At 32.2% G+C, this 17,389-nt stretch overlaps 1 long non-coding RNA gene across 1 annotated transcript; it reads left to right on the forward strand.

Moving 5' to 3' along the window:
• The first annotated feature begins 836 nt into the window (after positions 1-836).
• On the forward strand, positions 837-7,746 carry LOC132748411 (uncharacterized). The gene is made up of 3 exons (XR_009628252.1): positions 837-987; positions 3,894-4,110; positions 7,663-7,746. It is a non-coding gene; the product is annotated as an uncharacterized LOC132748411 (long non-coding RNA).
• Positions 7,747-17,389: the final 9,643 nt, after the last annotated feature.

The raw sequence follows: 17,389 nt of genomic DNA on the forward strand, positions 1-17,389 counted from the left end.
ATTTAATGACGTTATGATGCGACAAAATAAGTATTTACATTTTCTTAAATTCCTTACAAGAATGGAAATTAATTAGCTTGTTTTGTAGTAAAGATCAATATTTCACAGAATGAACACCAGATGTTATATTTTCACAAGTGACATAGCAAAACAAATAAATATATCATTTTCTCAGAAAATATCTATAAAAATCGGTAATTATAATGCCTTAGCTTTTCTCAAACTGCTTAGTTGTAGAGAATACCATGCAAGTGTATTACATTACAAAATTTATCAGGTAAGGATTAGAAAAAGAAGGGCATGACTCTGCCGAGCCATTCATTATTATTTTATTGTTGTTGTTGTTGTTTGTTTGTTTTTCTTATTTGTGCACCGGGCCTAATAAATTTTATAATTTCAGACACTAGTCTTTTTTGGTAATCTATTTACCATGTTTTCAATTTAATATGAGATTTTTTCTTTAACCTTCAAATGAAGCAAAAACATGTCAAGAACGTCTCAAGTTCACGCCGCGCGCAGTAATATGCTGCGGGACATATCGATAAGAAATAGTCCCGAATGTTTTAAGTCAAATGTTAGAGAGACTTAGATGTTTAAATATCTATTCGATTGAAAGTTTATCAGTATAATATATTCAAACTAGTAGGTGGTAAAATATTTCATTCTGTACATTCAATTTCTATGGTGGCATATTTCTGTCACCAGATAACCTGATAACGAGCTAGCAGAAATATGCCACCATATATTTCAATATCTATTGATGAGGCGTCTGATTAAGCTAAGGGTAACTAATAAAGCTAAATTTATTAAATCACTTTATTAGCAGAAATCAATGTATTGACATGATAAAATGAATATTAGTGGAACTCATATTTATCAATGGTTCTTTGTTACAGCGATTCTGTGAACACCTGGGGGGATATTTAACTCATGTAAATGATGCAACTGAAAATGCATTCCTGAAAAGTTATCTATCGGATCTTAAAGGTATGATATCAATATCAGGTGAGTATGATATTATTGAAAATAAATCACAAAATGATAACGAAAGCTGTTAAAAATAGTCAAGGAATGTTAATGTTGACTATTCTAAATAGTCACGAATTGTTATTGAGAGCTGTTTTAAATATTAGTGCCACGTGAGATTTCCAAATCAGACACGGGAAAAACTGCTGTACCATTCTCGATGATGCTTATAGTTTTACATACTCGTGAAATGGAAATTTGTTCTATTTCATAACGTCACATGGACTGCAAGTAGCCAATAAATGTAGGAGTCAATGTTTACTCTATTCGGAGTCATGTAATTCCCTCTTCCTTATAACTAACAACATTAGTTGTCACAAAAGTACAAAATGCTTGTGTTAACGGTTCAATAAATGCATTAAAATTCGGATACATTGCCAAACACAAAAACGCGATTTGATTCATAAATATTCATAGAGAATATTCGTTTGTTTTACATGTATGATTGAAATAATCATATTTCACTCAGTGAACACCAGATGCAATATTTTCACGAGTGGCGTAGCCACGAGTGAAAATAGAATAGCTGGTGTTCAAGAATGAAATATAATTCAATCTTATGTAAAACAAATACATTTTCTTTTTCTTTTATGCTTTTTAAGTGATTTTAGGTATTTTTTTTACTGATTTTGAAGCGTAATGTCGCTCATTCTCCTTTATGACGTTATCACATCATGACGTCACATCATCAATTTTGAAATATAGTTCTGTTTAACATGATGTATGATGACAACGATTTTCGGTTCCTAAAGAAGCAAAATTTACGTATGACGGCATTCATTTTTGCCTGTTATTCAATTTAGCTATGATTTTCTCTACATCCGCATTCAGATATAGACCGGCTGCAGTGTCAAATTATATTTTATAAAATTCACCAGTTGTTAATCTGATATATTAGAGTAAAACACTGGAAAGCATGAAATAAAACAAATGCATTGACTATCATTTCTTGTGCTTCTTGTATATTTTTACAAAACATTTATACCTTTAAAATGTCACTGTCTGCTTAAATCATTAACCGAAGTCATGTATTCGAGGTTTACCCCTAAAAGGTCGCATACAAGTTCTATTATGAATATAGAACGCTGCATTTGCATTTTTGAGCTCACAAACTTATTTTCTTACAAAATATCTAGCCGCATGCAAATTGTACGTAAATGTGTCTGACTTAAATAGTTCAAAACTTTTGCCAACTATCACACCGATCGGAACATTCTCGGCTATAATAACCTCGGAAACAATACGGATAAGTAGTTCTACCACGTGGTTTCAGATATAAAACAGAAACAGAGATAATGTAAAAGGATTGTATATATTTGACATCCAAAAGAAAAATAATATCTGTTTCGGTACACTTATGATTGAAAATATGTCTGAGAACAATTTGTAATATAAATATGCCCACTAATGTATAATTTTAAACAAATCCGACTAAATGTAAACAGGTTTTTTTTGTTTTCTATGACCAAAATAATAAATATATAAATATTATATTGTTTGCTTTTGTATCTATGAATTCACTTATTTTAGGTGGACCTTTACTACATATATTGGAAATAAACTTATCAACAACTCCCAGCATTACATGTTTACATGTTTAGTTTCTTAGCGTAGGTTAGACCGAAATACCGCATCCGTTCTTTGTATTCATACTATTGTGTTCGAGGTCCTAATCCGAAGACTGACGGAAAGGGCCGAAAAGTTGCGATTGCCGGCGCACGTCAAAATTTTGAAGATTTTCATTGACATTTGCGTGCTTTCAATTTTAAACACTCTGTTTCAATGTACAATTAAAAAAAAACAATTATTTTCCGCGAATCGCTGACACTTGTATCTGGGTGTCATACATTAAAAAGTTTAACATTTGTTACAGCTAGCATGATTATCTTATTCAATAGTAAAGTTAAAAGTTACCAAATATGATATTTATGAAAAAAGTAATATACTTAACTTGTGCATGCTCTTTAAATATCATCAAATTAAACAATTTAAATGATGAATAAGCAACAGGGAATAAAAAATTGAATTTGATATATCGGTTAAGGATTTACTAGAGGGACACATACGTACAAGTTTTGCACAAAAAGTATTGACATTCTTGGAAAGCAAACTAATCCGGTAGCCCGGATGCCAATCCTTCATGTCTAGTAAAGATTACATGGAATCACATTGACGTCAAAATGAAGTCGACAACTCTACACTGCATATTGTTATTTGTAAAACAATCATATCTTAAAATGAATGAAATTCGGCATGTTAAGAGGAAATATATCGAATCTACTTATGTATAGATTTCAAAATGCTACAACGATCTGTTTTTATCTTATAGAAGTATTTTTGGCTTTTTGGACAAACCTCGTGATAAGAAACTTAAAGTAGATACAATAGCCAAATTTTCCATACCGATAAATAAAATAGAAATTCATCATCTGGATATATAATTATAGCTTTTAAGTTTATTGATACACTCAGCATATTTACATTTGATAAGATATTTACAATAATAAATAACAAGTTTTCAGAATTAATCAGCTTGAATATACAGATTAAATGAACTATTGTATATTTAAAGAGTATTTATAACTACAAGATTTCATAAAAGGGCCTATAAAGTGTAGCTTATTATGTAAACATGTTTAATTTTGCAAAACAAAAAATATAAATAGAGATGGGTCCCTTTATTTAATAAAAACCTCTTTTGATTCCCTTTTATCATGTATAGGAGCACGGTTCATGGTCAAAGTTTCAAAACTCAGTTCTCCAATGACACTGTGTATAAAAAAAATGATAATGAGCTCATACAAAATTATAAGTCTAATACATATAATATGAACTTTTCTAACATTGATTTTTCTTACAAATAATAGATTCCATTCACTGGATCGGCCTGACAGATGAAGTTACAGAAGGAATTTGGAGATGGTACGACAACAACCAGGTAGCTAATTTTACTAATTGGCATATACTCACTTCTGAACCGAATGGTGGCAAGGCACAAAACTGTGTATACATTGACGAGGGTTATGGATATGAATGGATTGACGCCCCATGTGACTGGAAACGGACACCACTTTGTGAAATGAGGTATTTTGATAAATTTATACTTTAACTTTGAAATAATCATCAAGATTATAGCTGACGCATTGTCATCATATTAACATCCGAGTTTTTACGAGTTTGTGATTCAATAGAAACAAAATATCACATTTTCAGAGAGTCTCACTATCTTTTAAGTTTAATTATTGTTTGATATTAAGACTAATCCAATTATTGAAAACTTATTATGTTACATTTTCCTTTGTGTATATGCCCATGTTAATATCATTACTTTCATTTAAAGAACACGTTTGTGGTGAAACTAATTCCTACCCCATTTGAATAATCTGAATTATGTCATTTAATAGATTGTTAAACCGCTTTAGCGATAACGACAGTGACCCGATTCTAAACTGACCTAAGTGACTCTAAATTCATGCTAATCTTCATGAAAATTTTGAATATGTTTATAAAGTTAAAATGTTGTGATGCGTACAAAGAAAGTAATTTATACATTGCAAACCGCCCCTACGATCCACATAAATTACCAATTACCACAAAAAGTGAAAATATACAAATATAGCCCTTAAAGGGTATAAACCTATATCTTATGAAATATTTTAATACAATTTATCAACAGTAAGATTATATTGGTTCCATTATTATATTGTTGATTCCCGAAAATGTTGTAACATAGAATGTCTCTGTTATTTAATACACATAATTAATGTACTTAAACAGAATAAAATGTTCCGGAAAAAAGTATAATTTGGCTATTTTAAGTAGGGTTTTTATCCAGTTAGCAGTGATTTTGAGCATGCACCATTGTCATATTTATTTCATACAAGCATTTTGGAGGTATGCTTTTTTTAAATTTAAATAATAATTTTTGCATCGGATATATAGCTTTATACATTTTAAACGTTAGTCATGCAGTAGAAATACGGTGATAAATACTTCAAACATCAGTCATTAATGGCACACAACTCATAGACTAGGGTGAAATAAATCTTATTTTTGTTCTTAAAGTCTAAAAACTTTCTTTTTTCAAAGATTGATTTTCTTGAAAAAGTTTGGCTTAATTGGAGCATATACCTTTAGAAATTACACTAAATTTAACAAATAAGTGCCTTGATAAATTAACTTTGTAACACCATTTGTAAAAGGTATATACGATAATTGCATCTTGGAACATGAAACATATTTTCAAGAAAAAAATCAAAAATTTATTTCAGGAATTTTTTAATAAGCCGCTTTAAAGCCGAAAATTGCGGCTAATCTGAACGTCAAGTTTTACACAAAATTGACAATTTTCTTTCCATTTCTCAATCAATTTTCGGCGTAAAACAATAAATTTTATATCTGTTTAAAGGAAAACTAGAAATATGTCACCATGCCACGGATGCCCCCGCATGCAGCCAAAATTTCAGATGTTATAATATTTAGTTCCAAATTTGTTTGCACAATTTTTTTTTTCATTTGCAGTTCAAAGCCCTTAAAACTTTTCAATGTTAACACAAACCATTTTCATACAATGTTCAAAGCACTGAAATTATTCAGTCTTAACCTTTTGAAAATAGCATATTTCATATTTGTAGCCAAAATAATGGCTACATACATTTCCACAAAAGTATGAGTGCTGAAACTGAAAGTTCAAAATTTTTCCAACATTCAAGAAAGATAAATTTGTCCAAAATCATTGAACCACGACCAAATTCAAACTTAAACTGCTTATTCCTAAGATGTATCAAAGTGAAAGGGACATAACTCTGCCAAAATATCATCGAACCATGACCAAATTCCAGCTTGACCTGCCCATTCCTTTGATATATCCATATGTCAAATTTGAGTTGAATATGTAACACTGTTGGGTAGATAATGAACATAAACTGTAAATTTCATATTATTTTCAAAGTGAAAGGGGCATTACTCTGCCAAAAATCATTGAACCATGACCAAATTCGATCTTGGCCTGGGCATTCCAAAAACATATCCATATGTCTAATTTGAGTTGAATGTGTTGTACTGTTGGGGAGATAATAAACAGAAACTGAAAATTTCATATTATTTTCAAAGTGAAAGGGGCATAACTCTGCCAAAAAACATTGAACCACGACCAAATTTGAACTTGACCTGCGCATTCCTTTGACATATCAATATGTCAAGTTTGAGTTGAATGTGTTGTACCGTTGGGGAGATAATGAACGGAAACTGAAAATTTCATATTATTTTCAAAGTGAAAGGGGCATAACTCTGCCAAAAATCATCAAAACATAACCAAATTCAAACTTGACCTGTATTTTCTCAAGACATATCCATATGTCAAATTTGAGTTGAATGTGTTGTACCGTTGGGGAGATAATGAACGGAAACTGAAAATTTCATATTATTTTCAAAGTAAAAGGGGCATAACTCTGCCAAAAATCATCGAACCATGACCAAATTCGAACTTGACCTGTATGTCAAATTTGAGTTGAATGTGTTCAACCGTTACTAAGATAATGAACGGAAACTGATGATGACGGAATGACAGAATGACGGAATGACGGAAGGACGGAAGGACGGAATGACGGAAGGACGGAATGACGGAAGGACGGAACAGGGTAACACTATATGCCCCGGCCATTACTTGGCGGGGGCATAAAAAGATTTCCGTCGAATGCTGTAGGATTTAAGATATTTTGTCCGCCAAATGCGTTGAAATACCCGTAACAGTTGCCAAGGATACGCAACGACGTCATGTTCAAAAACGGACTTTGATGGTCAACTTGGACGTCATGTGTACAAAATTTGGCTGAAACTATTGAAATAAAATCAACGAAATCCAATCAGAAATATGGTCAATTTTTTTGCATGTCAATTTTCAAGACGCTACTCGAAAGTTCGCAAAGTGTCGCGTTCTACCTTAATTCACAATTTATGTTAAATTCATTATTGACAAACGCCCCTTATTATTATATAAATGGTTTTAGAATGATTAAAATAGTTCTAAATGTTCAGTTATAAATTAAAATTCCGTGTGTGTTCCGCTAACGGCTAAAATATGATAATTTTCAATTTACCAGGACGTTGATACAATATAGAACGCTTTTGGCATTCGTGTTTTTGTAGGACCTCTGCATATATCAATCATTACAACGTGAAATCTTCAAAAGATCATTTAGTTATCATTCAGAACGATTTATCCATGGTACATACATTATGCTCATGCCCGCGGGCCTATTTCTGTACTGCCATTCATCGGATAAATGTTACATTGAAAATAGGTTGGACACAATATAACAGTAGTCAAAAAAAATTTAAAAAGGTATTTCTTTTTAAATCCAATTTTTCAAATTAGAAGAATTGTTAACTAGTGAAATTATATATAAAAATGTGTAGCACTGATATGCCAGGATTGCTTTTTACTTGAAAAATGTTTATTTGCAATACCTTATGTTTATTTGTAATTTTACATGTCCAATATGGATATGTTTTGATTCATTATTTACCCTGCACTTGTTAACTTAAAATGCCGCTGTAATCTGTTCTGTACTGTCCTGTTATAACAAATGTAGCATATAAACAAGAATATGTCCCATTTTTATAACTTTATTTCAGACCTGGAGAAGAAGCAATCATTGGCTAGGACAGTGCCAGTTATTATGTCCATTTATAAAGATTGATAATAAAACTAGTAAAGTATGTTGATTGTTGTTCAAACTGAATTGCCAATATAAATTGTTGACTTAAATGTTATTCTTCATTACCTTAATTGTGACAACTTCACACGATTTTAAAAGCAAAATGTAACAATGGTGAAACTAGGATGTTACAATGGTTATAACTATTAATATGCTAGAATGGCGTAAGTACGATGTTACATTAGTGTAAGCACAATGTTACAATGTTGTAATCACATTATCAAAACGATGCTAAAAGCAAAGTGTAACATGGTTAAAACACGCTGTTACAATGGTCAAAACTATTTTGTCATAATGGCGCAGGCACAGTGTTACTATGGCGTAAGCAAGATTTTACAATTGTGAGAAATCAATATTACAATTTTGAAACCACTATGTCAAATTGACGTAATTATGATGATATTATGTTAAAACCATAATCTTGCAACGTTAAAACAATCATGTTACAATGTGTTAGTACAATGCCACAGTGATGTTACAATAGTGAGAACACAATGCTACAATGGTGGAACCACATTGCAACAGTGGTGTCAACACGATGTACAATTATATATTATAGTGAAATCGAGACAACAGAATCCCTAAAGAATGTCCAGAGCGTTTAAACTGGAAATGTTGAAGGCTCGGTTTGATTGCGGTACTGGAAAGTGCAAGTAACCGTACACGCCTCCTTGCACTACGATGTTACAGTGGTAAAAAACCCAGAGTTCCTGTGGTGAAAAAAAACGATGTAACAATGGTAAAAACATGTTACAATGGGTTGAGCACAATTTTACAATGATGTGACCACGATCTACATGTATAATGACTAAACCAATATATCACGATGGTGACAGCACGATGTTATAATAGTGACAGCACGATATTGCAATTCACGTGTTCGAAAACCTAGCTAAACGCCGTTTTCCGGTACTTTCTGTACATAGCTCTGGGGAATTCACCTAATGGAGTGTAATAGCGAACTCGATGTTTTCGGCCTTTTTAAAATTAAGTTGAAATAAAACAGTTATTTCTTTATAAGAAAATCATTAAATATCATTGTATGAATAATTCCATACATAAAATAAAGTAAATACACAAGTTTACGCAGAAAATAACCTTATTTATTATGGAAGATATCACTACGTCTGTTTGAATTTTATTGATTTTCGTTCTAAACAATTTTATTTTTTTTGAATAATTTGCAATAGATATTAAAGGAATATTGATAATTTTCAAAAACATCATTTTTTTCACCTTAAACGGTTAAATAATGATAGAAAAATAGAAATATCACGTAACTGTGTTATGTACTTCATTTGGTGGAATTCCCCAGAGCTAAAACGGTAACGTACCGGAAAACGGTGTTTAGCTAGGTTTTCGAAAAGGTCAATGGTGACTGCTCGATGTTACAATGGTGACTGCTCAATGTTACAATGGTGACAACACGATGTTACAATGGTGACTTATCAATGTTACCAATGGTGACAACACGATGTTACAATGGTGACTTATCAATGTTACAATGGTGACAGCACGATGTTACAATGGTGACTTATCAATGTTACAATGGTGACAGCACGATGTTACAATGGTGACTTATCAATGTTACAATGGTGACAGCACGATGTTACAATGGTGACCGCTCAATGTTACAATGGTGACTGCTCAATATTACAATGGTGACAGCACGATGTTACAATGGTGACTTATCAATGTTACAATGTTACAATGGTGAAAACACGATGTTACAATGGTGACTGTTCGATGTTATAATTGTGACAGCACGATGTAACAATGGTGACAGCACGATATTACAATGGTGAAAGCACGAAGTTACAATGGTGACTGCTCGAAGTAACAATGCTGACTGCTCGATGTAACAATAGTGACTGCTCGATGTTACAATGGTGACTGCTCGATGTAACAATGGTGACAGCACGATGTTGCAATGGTGACTGCTCAATGTTACAATGGTGACAGCACGATGTTACAATGGTGACAGCTCGATGTTACAATGGTGACTGCTCAATGTTACAATGGTGACAGCACGATGTTGCAATGGTGACTGCTCAATGTTACAATGGTGACAACACGATGTTACAATGGTGACAGCTCAATGTTACAATGGTGACAGCACGATGTTGCAATGGTGACTGCTCAATGTTACAATGGTGACAACACGATGTTACAATGGTGACTGCTCAATGTCACAATGGTGACTGCTCAATGTTACAATGGTGACAGCACGATGTTGCAATGGTGACTGCTCAATGTTACAATGGTGACAACACGATGTTACAATGGTGACTGCTCAATGTTACAATGGTGACAGCACGATGTTACAATGGTGACTTATCAATGTTACAATGGTGACAGCACGATGTTACAATGGTGACCGCTCACTGTTACAATGGTGACTGCTTAATGTTACAATGGTGACAGCACGATGTTACAATGGTGACTTATCAATGTTACAATGGTGACAGCACGATGTTACAATGGTGACCGCTCACTGTTACAATGGTGACTGCTTAATGTTACAATGGTGACAGCACGATGTTACAATGGTGACTTATCAATGTTACAATGGTGACCGCTCAATGTCACAATGGTGACTGCTCAATGTTACAATGGTGACAGCACGATGTTGCAATGGTGACAGCACGATGTTGCAATGGTGACTGCTCAATGTTACAATGGTGACAACACGATGTTACAATGGTGACTGCTCAATGTTACAATGGTGACAGCACGATGTTACAATGGTGACAACACGATGTTACAATGGTGACTGCTCAATGTTACAATGGTGACAGCACGATGCTAGAATGGTGACAGCACGAAGTTACAATAGTGACCGCACGATGTTACAATGGTGACAGCACGATGTTACAATAGTGACAGCACGATGTTACAATGGTGACCGCTCAATGTCACAATGGTGACTGCTCAATGTTACAATGATGACAGCACGATGTTACAATAGTGACTTCTCAATGTTACAATGGTGACAGCACGATGCTAGAATGGTGACAGCACGAAGTTACAATAGTGACCGCACGATGTTACAATGGTGACAGCACGATGTTACAATAGTGACAGCACGATGTTACAATAGTGACAGCTAACTAGTAAAGGTATACTGATTTTGTGACTACAGGTAGAGCTAATCAATATGATCCAGGAAGTATTCTTATCTTAAGGAATTTCAGATCGGCATCAGTACATGGTTTATTTAAATTATCGGCTTCTAGATGAATAAACGTTTAAATCGCACCCGATGTTAAATTTAACGATTATTTAACTCGCAAATGTGATGTACGTATATGAGTATGCATGTTAACCCCCAGGCACTTCCGGCCAAATGCCTTGTTTCAACAACAAAACGAATATTTATAATTTAAAGCCATTGATGCATTAAAGTTTATTCGTTTATTTATAATTACAACTATTATATATGTAATAAATCTAACCAATCGACAATCTGCATTTGTACCTCGTGAACGTCAATTATATTCCCATATTGGATCCAAAAATATATATTATTTTCATATTGGACGTTTGGGTACATATGTACTAAACGACCGTGCATATATATTTTGACATGACGTCATTTGCATTACATAAATATAGCGTTAAGACGCTCTAGAAAAATGTTAGCGTTATACTTTTGTCAATGTGATAATTGAGATAAGGGGTGTCAATGTGATATTTTTCTGATTTATTGTTATATTATATAATTATGGAGTTAAACAAATATTAATGATAAATGTAAGTTGTAACAATGTATAATTCGTTTCGACAATGTTAATTGCCATTTTCTTGAATTCACAGTAAATGATAAATAAATAAATAACGTCTTCAAAGTATTCATTGTATCAGTCAAATCCTAAAAATTATGTATGTATACAACAAAGCCATTCATGAATTATAACATTTTCTGCTAAAAAATTGACAGGGGGAACAGGGCTATTATTGATGATGGTGGTAGTGGTGGTGGTTTTGGTGATTACATGTATATTGATGGTGTTAATGACTATACAGCGGTAGTGATTTTATTGCTGATAATGGTGGTGTTGATGATGATATTTGTGGTGGTTTTGTTTGGGGTATGATGATGATAGTTTCAATTAAACGAAAGATATATAATAAAAAGGCTATTATACATTTAACCGTACAATACGGAATATATTTGGACGAGTGCACAGCTTGGAAAATCATACTGGATTCGCCTATTTCAAGCTGTGTACTAGTCCAAATATATTCCTGTATTTGACAGTTAATTGTATTATAACCTTTAAATACAGTACATAAAATTCATACACATCTAAAATACAACTACGACCAATCAAGTGCGATTTATACGAACCATATGTAACCATTATTACATATAATTTGGTTATTTACGTACAAAACAGATAAGAACTAGAAAACTCTTGTTAATCTGATTTATCTTCAAGATGCTATCAAAGAAGTAAAAGTTTAAGAAGTAATTATAAGACATGTATTCTCTTCAAAAATTATCAAGAGCAGGTAATTCCGCTAAAAACGTTTGCAAGATTATGGCCGGTTTTCTTTGTCCGCGGACGGGTCATGTTTTATAATCAACTTATATATAGGCAAGTGATGCAGTTGTTTCAGAAATGAGAAATTTGTGAATGTAGTGCGAAAATTAGGTAACTATTATGATACTGTTTGTGAGAACTTTAAAAGAAAATTAAGTAAATTACTCCCCTATATTGCCAAAGGAAGTTGCAAATAAAAAATCTACACACATATTTAACATGATATTCCATATCCGTTTTAGAGCAAGAGAATCTATGATTTCAAACATTGCTAGCAGGTTAGTGTTTTGGATGTACCAACAGCTATTTATAGACTTCGTAACATGAAGATGAAAAGACGTTATATAACAAAACAGAACAGAAAATTTATTTGTCTAACTTGAACATTTACAGTTCATCGTTACAATCATGCATACGTACATTTATTTACATATATGAAGTAATGTGACATTTTATATAACATATTAATAGATATATATATATATATATATATATATTGCTGTATTTAATTCTAATTCGTTTTCTTTTTTTTAAATATATGTTTGAGTACATTCTAGTGCATGAGTCATTTATTATGTCTTTTTTTATTAAAGATTTAATGATTTAATGAATTCCTTCGAAAATCAAATGCTTTTTTACAATAACTGGCTGATTTATTTCAAATTTTTGCATTTGTACTTAATGTAGTATAAGCTGAGCAAATTAATACAAAATGAAATTCATCCTCAATATAATTACATTGGCATAATTTGCATTTCCTATTATTTCTAACAATATTTCTATGTCTTCCGTTTGTTTGTTCGTTTGTTTCATTTTACGCCTTTTCCCAACAGTATTTCAGTCATATAGGCGGGTAGTTTCCTAACCATCGTTCCTGGAGAGTTACACCAGTACTAGACTACCTTCCTCCGCGCTAAACTACCAAAGCATCTCCCGGGGATCGAACCCACGCCAGAGAGGTAACTGGATTAGAAGTCATCGACTCTAACCCCTCGACCACGGAGGTTCAGTTTCAATAAAAAGTTGATGAGACGACACACGTAATTTAGCAAGAGTATATATTGAAATTACACATTTTATCTTTGTTAAATAGTCTGACATTTCAAAAATAGGTTTTATTTCCTTGAATAATAAAAGTGAAGATCTAGATGAGATATCCTGTCTCCAGTTATTAACATTTATATCCTGAAGTCTTGTACAAATAATACCGTAAACTTATTCATATCTACTGAAGAAGGAAACAACCAAACATCATTAAAACCAGCATTTTGTAATAAAACTCTTACTTTTGAAGCAACCAGTGAATTTGCATAGCTACCAGTGACTTCCGTATCAACCATTGACTTTTCTTGGCGATCAATGACTTCCATAGCACCTACTGACAGTGAAATAAGATTATATTATTACACACTTTTCGGTGGTTTATAGAAATATATCAGTGAAATACAAACTGATAATTTCACTGTTTTAAACAGTGAAATTATTAATTTGATAATTGCATTGTTTTGAATAGTTGAGCCCGTTACGTTGTTTCAGTACAACACAAACGTTCACAGTACTGGATACCAACTTAATGACGTGATGTCGTAAATGACGTCACGTTGTATAATTATTTGGCGTACTTTTCATTTAGTCCTAGTTTAAAATGTCTTTTTTAACGTTTCTTTGCATATAATAAAAAGAAAATTTGTTTAATGTAAGATCGAAATATATTTTACCTCGTGAACACCAAAAGTTCATATTTCACTTGTGTCTGCGCCGCTCGTGAAATGTACCTTTTGGTGCTCACTCGGTGAAATCTATTCCGATCTAACACTGAACTAAACAAATACCCTCTATATAAACCTTTTTATAATTAGTTGTTCAGTTTCCGAATTGTTGGCATCTGTTTTTTTAAAGCTAATTGATTTATTTTTAAAGTTTTATTTGTTACAAAGTTATATTGAAATTTTTTTTGTCATACAATAGATGTAATGAAAATTAAGTTTTTTTTAGCTCGACTATTTGCAGAATATTTGAGCTAATGCAGTCACTCATTCTTCGGCTTCCCTATGGTTAAGTTTTTGCGTGTAAGCTGGTATCTCCATATCTACTGTAGGGAATGGACTGAATCTTCACACTCTTGTTTTCTGTGATTATCTTAGATGATTGGCAAAAGTCCCATAACTCTGATTTGCTTTTTACATAATTATGCCCCTTTTTCGACTAAGACATTCTTGGTTAAGTTTTTGCGTGTCATAACTACTGAAAGGAATTGATTGAAACTTCACACACTTGTTTTCTGTAATTATCTAAGATGAATGGCATAAGTCCCATAACTCTGATTTGCATTTTTGCATAATTATTCCCCTTTTTTGACTAAGAAATTCTTGGTAAAGTTTTGCGTGTAAGCTGGTATCTCCATAACTACAGAAGGAAATGGATTGAAACTTCACACTCTTGTTGTCTGTGATTATCTCAGATGATTGGCACAAGTCCCAAAACTCTGATTTACTTTTTTTTTAAATTATGCCCCTTTTTCGACTTAGAAATTCTAGGTAAATTTTTTGTTTGTAAACTGGTATCTCCATAACTACTGAAGGGTTTGTACCTTTTCGGACAATTTTATGTATTATACTCAATAAAACACCCTTGTGACAACTTTTCAAATAGTCGAGCGTTACTGTCCTCCGACAGTTCTTGTTATTTATCAACAACTGATTATTTTAGTATCTTGTACCAGTTTCCTTAAACATATTTATTTGCTTTATACATGAACTTTTGCATATATAGTTATGTTCGCAATTTATATAATTTTAGTAAATAGAAGTAAAAATACTACTTTGTTTACATTTTGCTACCTTTACAACACAAAGCTGTATGTTCAGTACTACTTTTTACAGTTGAGAAACTTCTAACATGCTCTAAATCCATTATTATACACATGTTAGATATTTCTAAAGACTGACAAAATATGTATTTCTAAGGCATAATGTGCCTTTAATTGATCCAGGTGAGCGAGGGTGGGCCAAATATGGCTCTCTTGGGTTTGTATCATTTCAGTGGTAAATTTCCTGTTAGATTTAAGATTGTAAAATGGATGCCTGAAGATTATGATTCAAATGAAAAGTTATATGTTGCATTTGCAATTTTTACAAATGTTTTAATTTAAATTTTGAGAGACTTTGTTTTGTCAATTTATTAAATTGCAAATACGAGGGAACTTTCTAATATTGTATAATAATTGCATATTGTTATGTCAATTAAAAAATTAGGCGAAATCCTTATGTATTAAATTTTACTATGAATAACGCTTTTGGTTTTCGATCATCATTTCAGCTGTGAAATTTGCTTTTGTTATTTTGATTTTGATTGATTTATACATATATTTCTTTTTACTGTCTGTAAATTATCATTCATTTGTTACATGTATGTATTATGCTCTTCAAAATTGAAGGAATAAAAGATATCATTTTAAGAAAACAATGTTGCTATTCAGACATAACCAGGGTTAGTTTTTAAACTGTTTGAAACAAGATCAAAATATATGTTAATTGAAATATAATTGGTAAATTACATGTACATGGATTACTATTGAATTATGTTACATCATGCATGTTCTTTTTATGTATGTTAATAATTTTACTTAGCACTGATCTATGGTTAATGTTTAAAGTGAAATGAGATTATATTATTACACACTTTTCGGTGGTTTATAGAAATATATCAGTGAAATACAAACGGATAATTTCACTGTTTTAAACAGTAAAATTATCGATTTGATAATTGCATTGTTTTGAATATTTGAGCCCGTTACGTTGTTTCAGTGAAACACAAGCGTTCACAGTACTGAAAACCAACTTAATGACGTGATGTCGTAAATGACGTCACGTTGTATAATTATTTGGCGCACTTTTCATTTAGTCCTAGTTTAAAATGTATTTTTAACGTTTCTTTGCATATAATAAAAAGAAAATTTGTTTAATGTAAGATCGAAATATATTTTACCTCGTGAACACCAAAAGTTCATAATTCACTTGTGGCTGCGCCGCTCGTGAAATGTACCTTTTGGTGCTCACTCGGTGAAATCTATTCCAATTTTACACTGAACTAAACAAATACCCTCTATATAAACCTTTTTAGTTGTTCAGTTTCCGAATTGTTGGCATCTGTTTTTTTAAAGCTAATTGATTTATTTTTAAAGTTTTATTTGTTACAAAGTTATATTGAATTTTTTTTTGTCATACAATAGATGTAATGAAAATTAAGTTTTTTTTAGCTCGACTATTTGCAGAATATTTGAGCTAATGCAGTCACTCATTCTTCGGCTTCCCTGTGGTTAAGTTCTTGCGTGTAAGCTGGTATCTCCATAACTACTGAAGGGAATTATTGAAACTTCACACACGTGTTCTTTGTGATTATCTTACATGATTGGCTCCAGTCCCATAACTCTGTTTGCTTTTTTGCATAACTATGCCCCTTTTTCGACTAAGAAAATCTTGGTTAAGTTTTTGCATGTAAGCTGGTATCTCTATAACTTCACACACGTGTTCTCTGTGATTATCTTACATGATTGGCACAAGTCCCGTAGCTCTGATTTGATTTTTTGCATAATCATTCCCCTTAATTAAGGATGTGGGTGGGTATATGAATCACCTTCAGTGGTAGTTTTAATTTTTGTTTGTTTATAGATATGCGAATAATTAAGATCATATTTATTAAATACAGTAGACAGATATTGATGTTATAAACTGTTATATTTCATTAGAAGTGACATTGTGTCTATAGCAAAAAATATGACAAATAATTTTTGTTTTTTTCTGCCTGTAAAATGATGTACATAAAATGCATGATTTACAGTATTATTTTATAGTATTGTTATCACTTTGATTAGTGAATAAAATATATTTTACACTTTGTTAATAAATTTTTGTTGTATGTCACCCAACCAGGCATAGTTTGTATGTCACCCATCCAGGCATTGTCCGTTGCATTTTATTTCACTTAGAATGGTGGAGGCATTTAGATTTGCCCTTGTCCGTACGTAGAATGACAACAGTGGAAAGTGAGGGCTTCGGTGTCATATGGACACATTCATAGTTTGTAATTGTATTATTC

Source organism: Ruditapes philippinarum, unplaced genomic scaffold (assembly GCF_026571515.1).
Source record: "Ruditapes philippinarum isolate M1 unplaced genomic scaffold, ASM2657151v2 ctg10703_1_1_1_1, whole genome shotgun sequence".
In the NCBI taxonomy this organism is placed as follows: Eukaryota; Metazoa; Mollusca; class Bivalvia; order Venerida; family Veneridae; genus Ruditapes; species Ruditapes philippinarum.